At 40.3% G+C, this 14,743-nt stretch overlaps 2 protein-coding genes across 6 annotated transcripts in view; one reads left to right on the top strand and one right to left on the bottom strand.

Annotated features, from left to right (window-relative positions):
• Positions 1-14,743, bottom strand: part of CFAP96 (cilia and flagella associated protein 96) — a 521,342-nt gene that overhangs the window by 133,433 nt on the left and 373,166 nt on the right. The gene's annotated exons all lie outside the window — the stretch shown is intronic.
• The window catches only part of SORBS2 (sorbin and SH3 domain containing 2), a 353,761-nt gene that overhangs the window by 124,353 nt on the left and 214,665 nt on the right, over positions 1-14,743 (top strand). Inside the window, exon 1 of one of the 5 annotated variants that reach the window (XM_086703237.1) lies at positions 4,883-5,533. The exons of 1 other annotated variant lie outside the window; for it this stretch is intronic. The gene's annotated coding sequence lies outside the window, so the exon portion shown is untranslated. Of the gene's footprint in view, positions 1-4,882; positions 5,534-14,743 lie in introns of those variants that run through there. 3 more of the 5 variants (XM_086703238.1, XM_086703239.1, XM_086703240.1) reach the window with 3 other exon arrangements.

The raw sequence follows: 14,743 nt of genomic DNA, 5'->3' as shown, positions 1-14,743 counted from the left end.
CGTTTGTGTTCTGAACACTCTCTTGTGTTTTTATTTTAATCCTTTTTTGAGAGCTTTTTACCTTGACAACAAAAATTTTCAACTTACAGAGAACTGGAAAGAATAGTCAAATAAACGAGAAATACCCTTCACCCAAGATTCACCAGGTATTGGTGTTTTCCTGTATTTTGCTAGCCCTCAGTAAACAAATCCATCCATCCATCTATGTATTCATCATTACAAGAGCTAAAGCATACCATACATACACACACACTACAAATATACTTTCACGCATTATTATTCTTTCTGATGACGTAGGTGACACTTCAACACGTCTCCGAAGAACTTTTAACGCCACAACATAATCACCAAGTTATGCAAATCTAAAACGCAAACAACACTATTACCAAATATACAGTCCACATTCACATTCACCAGTTGTCTCAGTGATGTACTTGATGCACCTGTTCCTGGCCCAGCCCCTGGTCCAGGGTCGCACACAGCCCTCCACTGGCCTCCTTGCCCTCCTTCTGTCTGTCCCAGCTCCTCGACCCTCTTTTTCCACTCGTGCTATGTACTATTTTAAACATGAGAGCGATATTAATTTTGCCAGGCACTTCTGCTGCCAACATTTTTTGCGATGAGATTTGTAGGACCTTAGGTTTTGTTTGGGAAAATCATTCTTCATATGATGCCTGTGGTATTCAGTATTTTTCATACTGAAAAAAACCATTCTGCATGGAGATTTTCACCCGCTTCCAAAGAATAAAAACCAAAACAATTAGCAGTAGGAATTACGGGCTTCTCTTGACATGCCAATGGATGTCTTACCAAGTTCTAATTATGTCATAAATTTAATTATAACACTTACATATATAAAACTTTTGAAAATGCTTTTAATGGCCATTTTGTTTAAAATTCCACATGAAGACAACAACCTCAACGGAGGAAAGAGGCTAAAAGGGATGGACAGGAAATGTATAGGAGGAGGTAACCCAAAAGAGCAACAAACACGAAGAGATATTTAGGGGCAACTGGGTGGCTCAGTCAGTTAAAAGTCTGACTTCGGCTCAGGTCACGATCTTGCAGTTCGTGGGTTCGAGCCCCATGTCGGGCTCTGTTCTGACAGCTCAGAGCCCGGAGCCTGCTTTGGATTCTCTTGTCTCCCTCGTTTTCTGCCCCTCCCCCACTCGTGCTCGGCCTCTCTCCGTCTCTCAAAAATAAACGTTAAAAAAAAAATTTTTTTTTAACATGAAGAGATATGTAATTCTGTTAGTAATTAGAGAAACGCAAATTAAGACAATAACAAGCTATTACTCCGCCCCTATGGCATTGGCAAAAATTTTAAAGCAGTGTAATGCCAAGTGTCCTACCATGGCTGATTGGAGCAAAGATTAGAATCTGACACAGAGCATTCTAGGTAGAAAGCTGCTGGCAATTTATGAAGCATCTCATTTGGCTCAGAAAGATGAGATGGAAAAATCCTATTCGTTCGCTGAAAATCTGTATTTAGCAATTTTTTTTTTTAATTTTTTTTTTTCAACGTTTATTTATTTTTGGGACAGAGAGAGACAGAGCATGAACGGGCGAGGGGCAGAGAGAGAGGGAGACACAGAATCGGAAACAGGCTCCAGGCTCTGAGCCATCAGCCCAGAGCCCGACGCGGGGCTCGAACTCACGGACCGCGAGATGGTGACCTGGCTGAAGTCGGATGCTTAACCGACTGCGCCACCCAGGCGCCCCTATTTTTTTTTTTTTTAATGAACAAGTTAGGAGGGACAATGAACGTCGGAGACATGAGGTAGAGCAGAACCGAGAGGTCACGACAGCCATGGTGGCCAGAGCTGGGAGGGGTGGGGCTTGGGGGAGGTGAAGAAGCCAAAGGGCTCAGAAATAACAGAGCTCCCCCACCGAGAGTGATATATAACAATTACTCAAGAGAGCATGAGGGGCACCACGGGACATAGAAATTAGCCTCAGTTCCTGCCAGTCTCTTACTCGGAGTAGCTTGGGTGTTTTCCAGTTCTCTTTTGGGGGAGTGGCATCTGGGGACATAGTGACGCAAGAACATACAAGGTTTTTTAAAAAGAAGGCCCTCGGGGCGCCTGGGTGGCGCAGTCGGTTAAGCGTCCGACTTCAGCCAGGTCACGATCTCGCGGTCCGTGAGTTCGAGCCCCGCGTCGGGCTCTGGGCTGATGGCTCGGAGCCTGGAGCCTGTTTCCGATTCTGTGTCTCCCTCTCTCTCTCTCCCCCTCCTCCGTTCATGCTCTGTCTCTCTCTGTCCCCCCAAAAATAAATAAACGTTGAAAAAAAAATTAAAAAAATAAAAAAATAAAAAGAAGGCCCTCAAAATTCCCAAGGAAAATGGTTAAAAATATTCTTACACCTAGCCAAAGAATCAGTCACAGGTAGGTGTGCAATGAAGACATTTTCGGACCTGCAACGCAAAGAGAACCCACCCTAAAACACAAAATGAACTAAGATGTTTCTTAATAACTTTTTCTTTAAATTTTTTTTGGTTAACATATGGTGCAATATTGGTTTCAGGAGTGATAACTTTTTTAGCATGCCAACATTTAATCAAAATCACTTAAATTTTTCTGAAGTTATAATACTGACAAAGGTGTGATGTTGAAAAGGTGGATTGAAACACAGACTTCACACTCTCCAGTCATTCAGCACATGTTCAGACAGTGTTTTAGGTCCTCGTCCAAATTGTTTTAAGATACTGAAATATCTTAAAGTTATAATTAAGGGGCGCCTGGGTGGCTCAATCAGTTAAGCCTTGATCACCGCTCAGGTCACAATCTCATGGTTTGTGGGTCTGAGCCCCACGTCGGGCTCCACGCTGACAGTGCAGAGCCTGCTTGGGATTCCCTGTCTCCATCTCTGTCTCTCTCAGCCCCTCCCCCGCTTGCTCCCTCTCTCTCTCTCAAAATAAAGAAATAAACACTTAAAAAAAGAAAATTAAAACATGGATGGCAAATAAGACACGGGTGGACAAGGTTGGCTTTTGGGGACGTGACAGAGCAGTAGAAGAGTCAGACATGGAAGGGCATAGCTAACAAGTCAACGGGACGCAAAAAGTATGGCAACAGTAGAGGAACATCCCAGGTACGGCAGAAGCATGGCGGAGGCCCCTGCGTACTCTGCCTGGGAGTGTCATTGGCGGGGTGGTCTATTTGAGCAAGGTGCTGACAGATTATGTAGAAAAGGCAGATTTGGATGGAGGTCAAAGGTACTGGGCAGCTAAAATCTGGTTGAGAAGCTTTGAGGTAGCAGGGCCATCTGCTAGACAGGGAAGCGAGAAATAGGAGTAATGCAAGGTTACTGAAACGTGAGGAGTGAAGAACGGATTATGAGGCGGAAGTTGAAGGGAGGGGCAAGTTCAAGGTGCCACACGCTGAAAATAACTGAAGGGAAGGTAACTTAAATGAGAACAGGTGAGCAGGCTTAAAACAATATGGAGTCACGAGGACTGTACCAAGCAGAAAGGCCCATCCCCTAGATCTGTTAACCCTGAGGTGGCTCAAACCTACCAGACGTGAATGTGGTTGGAGACGGAAGGGAAATGGGGTCACCAAATCTGCATCCACGGGGTTCTTAGCATACTAACGTTGGTGAATTGCTACGGAAGGCAAGCGTGCCGCTGGGGGTAGGGAGATGCAATACTGGGAAAATACTAAATCAATGACTACTAACAAAGGAAGCATCTACATTTACAAATCCAAAGTGTTAGCGCGGCTCTTTCAAACAGGTTGCTAGAAATGAAAAGAATGGGATGGTGTCTTAGAAATACATCACATAGACCGAGACTGATGACAGTATTGAAGAGAAGAGTGGGGATTTTGCAGAAAATATAAACGGTTAACAGCGTTAATCATGGGAAATTCCCAAAGGGGGTGACATTTTAAGGAAGGATGGGGTGTGATCCATCTAACAGAGAAAGTAAATCTATTCCTGCTTTGGAGATAATGTGTAAAGCAAAAGGTTTTTAACTTGGTTTGGATTGTTAAAGTATTTTTAAATTAAAAATAAGTTATAATTAGGTTAAATTAAATAAGTTATAATAGTTAAATGAAAAATAAGTTATAATCATTTTCTGCAATAGGAAAGGGGAATTTTTAAAAGTCTATCTTAAATTGTATAATACATCAACATATATTCAAATAACTAGATGCATGAAATCCATAGGCTGACTCTTATAAAATATCCTTATGTGATTCGGTTGTTGTTGGCCCTATATAATGAGTCGTAGGGCTTTGTTTCAATCACGTGGCTACAAGCTCATCATTTAAAAACACAAAGTATAGGGGTGCCTGGGTGGCTCAGTCCATTAAGCGGCCGACTTCGGCTCAGGTCATAATCCTGCAGTTTGCAGGTTGGAGCCCCAGGTCAAGCTCTGTGCTCAAAGCACAGAGCTTGGAGCCTGCTTCAGGTTCTGCGTTTCCCTCTCTCTCTACCCCTCCCCAACTCACGGTCTGTCTTTCTCTCTCTCTCTCAAAAATAAAAAAAAAACAATTTTTTTTAAACAATAAAAATAAATAAACAAAAACACAAAGTCTAACTGCCCACATCTGCCAATCTCCCTTACGCCCATTCGATGACGTGAAGGTAGAATCTGTTTTGACAATGGTTCCAATTAGCGTCTCTACAGTGACTTACATGTTATTAACCTGGAAAGACCCGAATCCATCTACTGAGAAGGGCTTCCCTTTCTCAATTTCACATGGAGCACTGGCTCATCTAGCAAAAGTTCCTCACGAAAGCGGAAAACTCAGAGCACTTGTGCTATGGGTGAAACATTTAGAAAGACACCGGAAGCTACCCTCCGCGAAAAATGATGAGTTTGGTGAAAAGAAATTAACAAGCTGTGTCGGTGTGCCGCACATGATCAGCCATGCCTGCTGTCTAAGTCTGTCTGTTGGTTGTTGCCATGACTACGAAAAGCCAGTGGAACCCAATGAGCTGTCTGCAGCAGTGCTGAGAGGGCCAGCCATTTTACTTATGGAAAACCGTGTGGCATATTCTGCTGAGCTTCGCCCTGGAAGAAGCATTTTCGAAAGATCCGTTCAGAGAAGAGAGAAGAAATGGGCAGGCTAGCACGCAGTTATTACGGCCAAGCATGCCCGCGAGCTGCCGTTTGGACAAGCTGTTGCCTGCTGTTCCCATGAGCTGATTGGAGAAAGTGGAAGGCAGAGCGATCATGCTGCATATCTGCTATCAGACGGCAGAAGAGGGTTTTGTCTTGGGCAGGCAAGCTTCCCCTGCAATGTTATCGCAGCTGCTCTCTAGCTGCTTATCCTGAAAACTAGTGACCCCAAAGGAGGGCGTTACCATCTGCGAACGGCGGTCCTGTGCGCGGCTGCTGCATATGAGCCGCAGGTCTGAAGAAGCAGGTGTGTGCTCCGATGGGCACCGGACTGTAACGCAGGCGGGCGCTCTCGGGTGTACCTGCTTCCTGTTAACAGATTGTTGGCTCGCAGAGAATCTGCCTACACGCTGAGACCGAGGCTGGGAAGGAGGTCCCTGCGTATCCGCTTGACTGACAGAGGTAAGCTTCTTTGCCTTTTTTTTTTTTTTTTAAAGCAATGCATAACAATAATTTGGAGCAAAACTTAACCTCAAAGATTTACACTCATTGTGGTTTCTGGATTTCCCAGAGAAGCATGCACATACACACGCACTCATACACACACACACACACACACACACACACTTCCATAAAATAGTGTCAGAAACACAGAGTTGTTATAGTGACTTGGGCTCCGGAAATTGTATGACAAAAAAAAAAAAAAAATTACAATATGCCTCGGAGTTTAAGATATTTAGTGTGGTAACAAACCATGACAGCTTGTTGTTCTGGACAGTCTTCATAACCAACAACCTTTCTCCCTTATACACAATGGATCCTTTTATTCACTGTACTTTGACATATATTAAGAGAACTACATGGAAAATCAGCAGTGTGAAAATTATGGAGCATTTCTGAAGCTTCATAAATGATTTCTTTAACAGCCCTTAACAGCACACCCACGTATACATTTCAATCAAGGAATTCCGTTCCCTATTTAGGTCACAACAGCAAGTGGATTTTGCACTTGCTTATTTTGAGCTTAGAGTCGTGGCGTGCCGTTTGATTTACTTCAGGGTAGTTGCAAAGCAAACGGTGTAGATATTGGAAGCGGCTCACGCTTCCTTTCCTAGTATCACGCATGCCACGCTAGCCCAGAGCACAACACCCCCATTGTGCTCCCCCCCCCCCCCCCCCCCCCCCGGCTCAGCTTCCAAGGAAAGAAAGGAAGTGAGAGCTCTGCACTGAGTTCAAGCACGGCTATATAGTATGTGCCGGTAAACTTCTTCTATTGCCCAGTTTTTCTCCCAAACGGATAGGTTTCAGAGACAGAGACCGAAACCAAACACACTGCACACCTCCTGCAAACACTAATGTTTGCTGCGGATGTTTGTTGTCAATAGCACAGACTTTGGATTGCAGGACGAGTTGCCCCATAGTGAGTATTTCTTTGACTGAGAGTCTCTGAGGAACAGAGCTGTTTCTGTGCATTGAAATGGGTCGGTCAAATCAAAAGCATTGAGAAGGAAATGACCAAATAATGATTAAATTCGGTTTCAACAACATTCCTGCTTTCCCTAAGTCAACTCTATTGTTGGTCGACCAAGGTATCAGATCGTTTACAATGCTACTGAAAATATTTCATGCAAAACATTTTGTTGGAAGCTTTGAATAAAAAGCTCTACTGAAGACTGAGGCTACCATGAAATGTAAAATAAAGAATATCTGAGAGCTCCTCCTAAGAAATGTATTTTTATTGCTTCCTTTTTCCCCAAAATACGGATGACATGGGAATCACCTTTATTAATTAAGTATAATATAATTTTTATTGCTACATATGGGCGTACGTCACCTGTTTCACAGAGACAGCAATGGCAAAAGCCCTCCAGTAAGTGACTTATACAGTAGAGGGATAGTATTTTTCAAAACTTATGTTCTAAATGTCACCGGAAGATACAAAGACACAGACTGAGCAAACTCAGTCTAGGGTATCACGTTCAAACATTTAATAGTGAGAACGAATAGGAATAATGCCTATTTGTTGCATGTGAGGCGTTGTATGGAATAAAATGGAAGTGATAGCATTGTACTCCACTCATGTTTAGCTTTCAAAGGAAAGCTACATGAACAGACTTAGTTTTGAGCTAAATTCTGTAAATAAAAATATCAGCCAAGGAAGTGTTTCCGTTACAACAGAATAAAAGGTAGAGGGAGCTTCTCTCCAATTTAATTCCTTTTAGAACTTTACACAAAAAGAAAAAAACGCTTAGAATTAGCACAGCGAAAAGACCTGCAACAAGAAAACAATTTTGTATTCGTTTTTCTTCGAATGGCCGTGAGACGAACAATCTGCGGAATACCTCAGGTGCACCTGCTGCCGCGCCTTCTGCCTTGGCGGGGGCACCATGCGCGAGGGGACCCTTGGCTCACAGGAGGGGTGACACACAAACTTTATACCTGTGCTATTTTCCCCTACATTAATAACCTTTAAAGGCGATATGCTACAAAAGATTAGCATTCTAAGTCCACTGGTGCACGGCACATCTACACAGTTACTAATTCAACAACTTTAAGAACCACATACAGAGATGTAATACCTATCTTTCATAAACCACCCCTTAGCTTTTGTCTATTTACGTATCCTTACTTTCTGCCACTTCCCAGATCACTTGCTAGCAATATCAAATACTTTGTAATTTCCCAAATGCACTATGCCAAACTTTTTTTTTAATGTTGTTTTTCGTTTTGGTTTTTTGGAGAGAGAGAGGGCACGAGCAGGGAAGGGGCAGAGAGAAAGGGAGACGCAGAATCCCGAGCAGGCTCCAGGCTCTGAGCTGTCAGCACAGAGCCCGACGCCAGGGCTCCAACTCATGCACCTTGAGATCAGGACCTGAGCCAAAGCCGGACGCTTAACCGACTGAGCCACCCAGGTGCTCCACGATACCAAACTTTGGCAAAGCCTCTGTACAGCCTTTTCTTTAAATCTCCCCAAAGTGGCAGCCACCTGTCATGTATCCTTCAAAATGTAGCCAGGATGTCTCCCCAGATGCTTCCTCACTTTTCTCCTTCGCCTACATCTGAATCTTATGTCTGTAGTTCTGCTCCTGTACCGTACTGCATCCTGTCTCTGCTCACAGGCTCCCAGAGTTTTATTGACCCATCAATGTACTTTGCCCAGTGTCTAGAACTTGGCATTTAGTCATTGTCCTGGTAACCTCAAACTTCACTATTTTCGTATTAGTTACTGTAAATACAGACTTGATCTCAAAACAGAAAACCTATTATGTATTATACTACCTTATCAGAGAAACTCAAGATATTGAAAAGTAGCAATGAGTCTCTAATTTCCCTCACGATGAAAAGATGGCTTCGGGGCCACAATGTGATAAAAGCTATAAATGTCCTATGTCAGCAATTTTTGAGGAATAATTTTACAAAATGTAAACTTTAAACAGAAATGGCTTGAAAGCTTTAGTAACTAGAAGATGCTGGGTTTTTTTTATTTACAGGTATTATGAATTTGCAGGGGTAAATAAGTATAGTAAGTACTCCTATTAGAAGTTCATTCTAAAATCAGACCATTGAAGATTAATATTGAATTGCTGATAATTGATAATTATAACGAAGATACTTACGGAATTATTTTTCATACTGAAGCTGGAAGAAAGTAGAGGTCATGAACTGGAAAGAGACCAAGTAATTGACATAGAACCTATAATTGCAGAATTTCTTTTAGTTTTCCTAAATAAGCCTAAATGATTACTGGTAATCACTGGTTACGTTAGGCTTACATTAGGCTACAACTTGGGCTCCTGGGTGAACCTGTTAGTATCTCTGTTAATACACACACACTTCTGGTTATACAGACTTCCCACACCTTTACTATACTATATGGCATGATAATCATTTTTTTAGTTAGGCCTAAAGGTTTATAGCCTTTTTATGAAAAAGTTGACCCAATGCTGTAATCAAAAATAAGAATGGATTAGGAATTTTACTAAGAAGAATTTAATGTATATCACTTTGTGTCCACAATAACCATGTTGAAAGCAAAAGTTGTGTCTAATATTATATGAAATTTGTACATAAATTAGCAAAGATTAGGAAGTTTCAAATATCCAAATGTTTGAAATAGAAATCAAAATATTTAGAAAAATCACTTAAGTTCAGGTTTCTAGGGGCACCTGGGAGGCTCAGTTGAGCGACCGACTTTGGCTCAGGTGATGATATCATAGTTCATGGGTTCAAGCCCCACATTGGGCTCTGTGCTGATGGCTCAGAGCCCGGAGCCTGCTTTGGATTCTGTGTCTCCCTTTCTCTCTCTGCCCCTCCCCCCACTCACATTCTGTCTCTCTCTCTCAAAAACAAATAAACATTAAAAAATTTAAAAAAAAAATTCAGGTTTCTGCACTTTTTCACATTATGATTCAGCATTGACTTTTATAATAAGTATAAAATAAATGGCAACTCTTAATTGTCATGCTGTCCTTTTAAGGCTTACTTTGGCTATCTTCCAGCTGATTTTAATGTATAGCATGCTAATTAAATAAAAGTATAAGATGACATCAGTTCTATTCATCTTAAAGAACTAAGCACATTTAATCAGCTATTTTAAATTGTCCATAGTAATTAGACTTCAGGAAACGTGATTCTGTAGTATTTCTACATCATTTTTAGTATTTTCTATTTTAAGTAAGTTATATTTTGAAGGCCTAAATTATTTATAACTACATTTGATATTAGAATGAGTCTGTTCTTGTTGCATTTTATAATAAAGTATTATAATATTTTATTGTATTAGCTATTTTTTCAAAATGTTCCCCAAACTAATGATTTCTTTATGGATATGTATATCAAATTCTAAATGATCACTGCAAAAAACTGTATGGTGATTTTCCAAATCTCTTTACCTCATTTCTGAAAAAGTTAAGACATATGCCTTTAGCCTTAAGGAAACACCTCCGTAGCTACCGAGTTCCCATATTGACAATTAAGAACTCTTATTCCGGCTTAAGGTTAATTAAGATCATTTTATTTAAGTGACAGAGAACCAGCAAAGACAAGTTTCCTTGTTCGTGGTGTTTTTTTTTTTTTTTCTTAAGTTTTAACAGCATGACATAGCCATCTGGAACTATACTTTCTTGTCTCCTAGTCTTCAACACAGAAATGTCTATTTCACCAGCTAGGAATTTTAGCCAAAAGACAGTGGTTTCCTCCTTCCCCATGCAGGTCAGGTAGGCATGTGTCCAGCGTTGATAATGCACCTTTAAAAAGCATTACTTAGGGGCGCCTGGGTGGCGCAGTCGGTTAAGCGTCCGACTTCAGCTCAGGTCACGATCTCGTGGTCCGTGAGTTCGAGCCCCGCGTCAGGCTCTGGGCTGATGGCTCGGAACCTGGAGCCTGTTTCCGATTCTGTGTCTCCCTCTCTCTCTGCCCCTAGCCCGTTCATGCTCTGTCTCTCTCTGTCCCAAAAATGAAATAAAAAACGTTGAAAAAAAATTTTTAAAAAAATAAAAAGCATTATTTGAAAGAAAAACAAAAAGGTTTTCACTTTTCTTAAATCTAACTAAAGATCTCACTTTCAAGGGAAAATTTCCTACCCCCCCAAAATAATAATAACATAGCAATATTATCATTATAGTTCCTAATTTATTTTTACATCCATGTTACAATTTAAGGAAAATTTATTTTTAATCAAGTATAGTATCTGAAAGTTTCAGTGCTTTTTAAAATTTGTATGGTTGTCTACTTTTTTTTTTTTAATTTTTTTTTCAACGTTTATTTATTTTTGGGACAGAGAGAGACAGAGCATGAACGGGGGAGGGGCAGAGAGAGAAGGAGACACAGAATCGGAAACAGGCTCCAGGCTCCGAGCCATCAGCCCGGAGCCCGACGCGGGGCTGGAACTCACGGACTGCGAGATCGTGACCTGGCTGAAGTCGGACGCTTAACCGACTGCGCCACCCAGGCGCCCCTGTTGTCTACTTTTTAAATGCTTTACTTTCTATTTAACCTAGACATTCAATCTTTTGACTTTGTTTATGTTTTCTCAATTGTCAGCATAAATTGCGAATCAAAAATACTTTATTGTGATCAATTATATCCTCATTGATTGGAGAGTGAATCCAACCAATGTAATAATAATTCTTCATTTTGGATTCTTTTCCTAATAATTTTTTTTCAGGAATGTGAGGAACAGCCTAAAACCTGCAGGCTCTAAACCTCCTGATGTTCTCTTCAGAACAGTGGTTAAAAGGCTCAGCCATAAGGAATCCAAAAAAACGACAGCAAAAATAAGCTTGTAACCAAGCTTTGCAGCACTTGTTAAAATTCTCTAAGAGTGCAAGCAGGGAATGGCATGAGGAATGGTGTTTTTGTTTTAATGCACAGAAAAAGCATCTGCAAGTGAGACATTCTAAAGAATTATTATTGGCCATGCTGTAGAGAATGTATCTGTGTAAATAGTCATCCTGTCCTCCTCTAAAAAGTTGAAGTCCCTGTACCGTCTTCTAAGTGGGGAAAGTTAGCTTCTTGAAAGACATTTGCCCTCTATGAAGGTGACCATCGTAGAGACAGCAGCCCTTTGATCAAAACAAAACAAAACTGAAAACAAAACATGCACATGCCTTTGACTTTGTGGGGAATCATCTACCATCTGGTGACAAGTCAGCTACTTCTGGCTCTTTAGACTGTAGTAATATCAGATCATAATGCTTTATAAGGTTTCCTACACCTAACATTACTAATCCAGAAAAGCAACACTTGGTGGCTTAAAAGGGAGCTATTTCGTAGATTATCAAGATGCCTTCACATCTAAGTGTTTCAACTCTCTGTGTTTAAGTTAACAAAGGAAAAAATATCGGGTAACAATTTCATCTGTCCTGGGCTAATTGTGTCTGTCATCTGGTGAACAGTTTGAGCCCTCTCTGAAACCAGTGTACCTAATCTGTCAGATACATAATTGCAGTATAGTAAATATTGTATACTATATCCTGTGGGGATAAGCAACTTCTAAAAGCATTTGCCTCTCAATATCTAGATGTAAAAATTTACCTGGCATAGCATTATTAGTAGCAAGGATGATTACCAGTAGTGAAGATTAAAAAAAACCTGATAACCACTTAGTTGTTCTGGAACGGTGTGAATAAACTTGCGTTGTTTGGTATACCTTGAGCACTGGCTTGAACTGTTTAGGTAGCAGAACTCAACGAGGGCGCAGAAAGTAGCAAGAGCGAGCAGGAGAAAAAGGGCCAGGTTGCTTGGGCAGAGCGAGTTACAGGGAAAACGCGGCTTGCTTTAGAAGAGCGGCTGGAACATTGCAGGCATGCGGCAAACAGGTCAATATATGAAATATTCAGTCAGTATTTGTTGAATGATAAATGGCTCATAGTGATCAGTTCTTCCCCGTGTTGTGCTAATGCTGCCTGAATTCAGAGACAAAGTAATAATTTACAACAACTACGATTTTTCTGAAATCATAAAATAAAATGACATAAATAAATAGAAACATTTAACATAAATAAAAAACATCACAATTTTAGAAAATGCTATTACTTTAAAAATTAAATTACAGTCTTCCCGGTGAGAAGCACTGTATTTAAGAATTCTATAAAACAAGAGTGGAACCAGAAGCTTAGATAAAGCTCGAATGTAACACATCGTTTGGTGAATAATTCAGACCAAGAAAAATTGATTTCTACTCTTCACTTTCTTAAAGCCTCTGGTTATAATCGCATTCATCAAGCAATATGACCAACTAAAGTTAAATTTTTCCTTTTTAAATAAGCCTAAGAGAGAAAGTTTAAACCTAAAATTACAAAATTTAAGATCTTTATTTTAAGGCTTTAAAATACAGTTAAATAGAGGAGCACCTGGGTGGCTCAGTCGGGTAAGTGTCTGACCAGCTCGGGACATGATCTCATGGTTCATGAGTTCGAGCCCCACGTCAGGCTCTGTGCTGACAGCTCAGAGCCTGGAGCCTGCTTTCGATTCTGTGTCTCCCTCTCTCTCTGCCCCTGCTGCTCACACCGTCTCCCTCTCTCTCAAAAATAGATAAACATTAAAAAAAAAAAAAAAAAAAAAAAAAAATATATATATATATATATATATATATATATATAGTTAAATAGAGAATTCAGGATAGAAAAAGGGATCAGTCTGGGAGATATTTTCAATTTAAAAACTGTAAGAGCTGAGGGGAGCGTGGGTGGCTTAGTCGGTTAAGTGTCCCACTTTGGCTCAGGTCATGACCTCACGGTTCATGGGTTTGAGTCCCACGTGGGGCTCTGTGCTGACAGCTCAGCACCTGGAGCCTGCTCTGGATTCTGTGTCTCCCTCTCTCTCTGACCCTCCCCTACTTGTGCTCTGTCTCTGTCTTTCAAAAATAAATAAACGTTAGAAAGTTAAAAAAAAAAAAAAAACGTAAGAGCTGGAAGACTTTACATGGTAATCAAAATATCTGCTTCTGATTAAACCTAAGAACACAATAAAAACCCGAACAACCAGATTCCAATAAACCACAGAAAAAATTATTCAATTTCTTCAATCCAAAAGATGTTGATAATATCAAATTGTATAGAGTTTAGTCTGTGTTAGGTACTATCCCAAGAGCTTTACACATGTTACCTTGTAATGAAGGATCTGGGAAATTACAAAACTTCCAAGGTTATTTTAATTGGAATTTTCCAGAAGTATTCAAATGATCTTAAATTACTTCCCAAAGAGAGATTTAATAAACAACACATTGAGTTGCTACTTCTTAGATGCTCTCATCCCACTTTGTACACTATATTTCTTTTATTTCATTTTTATGAAGTTTTTGTATATGTCTAATCTTTCTGTGCAAAAGTAAACTCCATGAGAGAGCAACAGAGTTTTATTTCTATTTTTACCACCATCATCTTGTCACATGTATGACCAAGAGTAAATTAAGTAAAGGATGATTAGCCCAAGTAGGCAGTTATATCATATGTCAACAAATAATATTCACACCAAAGAAAATGGATGTAGTCAAATTAATATATACTGTCTGGTATTCCATGTAACCTCCATCATGAGAGGGGCACCTGGGCTCAGTCGGTTAATTGTCCAACTCCAGATTTCAGTTCAGGTCATGATCTCATGGTTCGTGAGTTCAAGCCCTACATTGGACTCTGTGCTGACAGTGTGGAGCCTGCTTGGGATTCTCTCTCACTCTCTCTCTGTCTCTCTCTCTCTCTCTCTGTCCCTCCCCCACTCATGTTTGCTCTCTCTCTCTCTAAAAATAAATAAATAAACTTTCAAGAAAGAAAAAAAAACATCATGAGAAAATTAATTCAGTCCACACATCCTTAGTGTTTGTTTGCTTCTTTGTTTTGTTTTTTGAATTGTTTGGTTGGTTTTGGTTAGAATGTTTTTCATGTAAAACACTCAGTTAAATGTCAGAACAATCCTTTTTAAGTCATCAGACTCCTCAACAGAGGAAACACAATCTAAAATGATCTGGCCCATTTAAACCACTATAGACTTCTTCCCTGGTGTAACCTAAACAACCTAACTATATGTTAGTTGTCTATGACAGTCAAGAAAACAATAAAAATGTAGGAAAGCAGAGCTACCTCCTTTACCGTAAAAACCATTATTCATTTGTTGAAAATATATCTGTTTTGGGAAAAGGGCTTTTTTAGGTCAGTAATTCAGATGAATGGTAAT

The sequence above is a fragment of the Puma concolor genome, chromosome B1 (assembly GCF_028749965.1).
Source record: "Puma concolor isolate L17-30 chromosome B1, mPumCon1.1.hap2, whole genome shotgun sequence".
NCBI classification, from domain to species: Eukaryota; Metazoa; Chordata; class Mammalia; order Carnivora; family Felidae; genus Puma; species Puma concolor.
The sequence above is the reverse complement of the archived record's forward strand: the minus strand, read 5'-3'. Positions and strand labels throughout refer to the sequence as shown.